This window comes from Mus caroli, chromosome 9, assembly GCF_900094665.2.
Source record: "Mus caroli chromosome 9, CAROLI_EIJ_v1.1, whole genome shotgun sequence".
Taxonomy (NCBI): domain Eukaryota; kingdom Metazoa; phylum Chordata; class Mammalia; order Rodentia; family Muridae; genus Mus; species Mus caroli.
Window position 1 is genome coordinate 61664381 of NC_034578.1, and position 2438 is coordinate 61666818.

General features: G+C 49.8%; 1 protein-coding gene across 2 annotated transcripts in view; it reads left to right on the top strand.

The window, feature by feature from the left end:
• Megf11 (multiple EGF like domains 11) overlaps positions 1-2438 on the top strand; it is a 316961-nt gene that overhangs the window by 108237 nt on the left and 206286 nt on the right. The window lies entirely within an intron of this gene.

Sequence of the window (2438 nt, forward strand, 5' to 3'; positions counted from 1 at the left end):
AGACAGAGAGAGACAGAGAGAGAGAGACAGAGAGACAGAGAGACAGAGAGAGAGAGAGAGATGACCATAGTCATCTCCCTTTCTTCTTCCTGTTCTGTCCAAGACCAGCCTGTGGAATGAAGTTTCTCACCCTTAGGCAGAGCCTTCTAACCTCTGTTAACCCAGTCTAGAAATTCACCCCCCCCCCCAGGGTTTACCTTCTAGGTGACTCTAGATCTGGTCAAGTTGGCAGTCAATTTCAATTATCACATACCCATTTACAGATGAGGGAGTAGAGGCCTGGGGAGCTCTATCCTTGTCTACAGCCAGAGTGGCAGCCAGGGTGAGGAGGCATGCATTGTGGTCCTAGATGTCTTGATCTTGGACTCTTAGGATGTCTGTCACAGTCTCCATGGACTGACAGCAATGCAAGAACAGATGGGTGGCTTGCTACAGGGAGGATGGGAAGGCCTCGTCTGCTTTTGGTTTGATCAGGGCTAGCTCCGACAGGGTAGCTGGACCACAGCAGAGAGCCTGCCTCAAACTGACTGCGGCAGCAAGTCCTAGAGCCTAGGCTAGGTCTCTGCAGATGGTCTGACTTTGAAGTACAAGGTTAAAGTATTGATTTTGGTGAGCAGAAAGACAATGACCAGAGACCCAATCAGGAAAAACCGAATTAAACCCTGGAATTGATTGGCCATGCTGACCAGGATGGCTCTGCCACTTAGACACTAATAAATCAAATGAATAAAATTAAGATGAAGACCCAGTGGGGCAAGTGGATGGTGGAGGAGGAAAAGTAAGATGAGCCCTGGAGGATGGATGGCCAGCTCCTAGGCAGACAGAAGCATCTCACTGAGGCAGTGCACAGGGGTAGCAGAGACACTCATGGACCAAGAAGAATGGTTGGATGCAAAGGGTCAGTGCTTACTCCAGTGTGTTGTCTGGTGACTGGATATCCCATGTGAAGTTGTAATGACATCAAGGCTAAAGCAAAGAGTATTTCCTGGGAAAGAGTATGCCCTGGGAAAGGATGTAAAAGATCTGTGAAGACTTCAGGGCATCCCCTGGGCTTTCTGTTTGCTACCTGTACTTCTTGGGGAGTCTCTGAACTCTGAGCCCAGGGCTAGCTCCATCTGGATAGCAAGGAAAATAAACATCCTCACAGGCTGTGGAGGATCGGGGCACACATTTCACAAATGTGCTTTGTAATCACCGTCTTCATATTGGCTATTCCAGCTCGGGGGTTATTATCAACTCAGTTGCACACTAAACTCACGAGGGGTGTGTGAATGCAGGCTTTGCAGCCCAGCGCAGACACTCAGAATCAGTCTTACATCTTTTATAGTTTCCCTTTTCCTCCTGGTTGGTGAATCTAAGCTTCTGCTTCCCAGTGTTTAGAGAGCCTCAGTGATAGTTAGAACTCCTCATTAGTCTCTGATTTGGGGCCTCCTTCTTCAGATAAGTCTGTCCATCATCCACCCAGGTAAGACTGATATGGTAGCCAGGTTCCAGGGTTCCCGCTGCGTCTCTGGCCATCTGTGTCTTCTTCTAAGGCTCCAGTCTGGGTTACTCTCTGTTACAGAGAGCCATTCCTTATGAAAGGACCCGTAATGAACCTATCTAAACTTGAAAGCAAACTCTACTTGTCTCACCTGCTCAGCCTGAACAAGGCTGGAATGTGAAACTATCGGGAACGAGCGGACTCTTTGGTGGCTGCGGCTTTCAGCTCAGGTCACAGCCTGCATGAGAGAACAGGGAGCCACACGGCCTTGAAGTCCAGGTCTTTTCCCTCTACCCCTGGGAAGGAGGCCGTCTGTGATACCTGCGTCCAGCAGCGTTCTTCCTTCTTGGAACTTCCAGCCCAGCTCCCCCAATACTGTGTTTAGATGTTTCTAGCCTGTGCCATTCCAGAAACACACCCTGGTCCTCAGAGAGCACTTGGGGATACTTTCCCAGCTGGATGAGCCTAGTTAGTTATATCCCCTACCACAAAACGCAGGGTAGAGCTCCTTCCCCACCCCCCCAGGTAAATCCTGGAGCTACAAGATGGATCAGCACTCATTAGCATGTTGGCAAGTGAGCAGTATTAAACCACCCAGCTATGGAAGCAGGGCACGCACTTCAGGTTGGAGACTTGGCATTGGTACAAGGCCCTCTAGCTGGATTCACTCAGCCCAAGGATCCTACAAAGCTAGGTCCAACTCCATGACATCAATATCTTTGGGGCTGGTTCCTTGGCCTCAGTCAGTGCTGAATGAGGAAGCTGAGGCTGCAAGCGCTTGGGCATTTATTCCGAAGCAGGATTCGCTCCCTGTCCCCAACATGGAAAGGAGGAAGAATCGGTCCATGTCTAGCACAGGGGGAAACCGCCACCTGTCATACTGATGAAGGTTAGCATCTATTAAGCACTTACTATGTAGTCAGTAAGCATTTTAAGTGGTTTCTTCCCCGCCCCC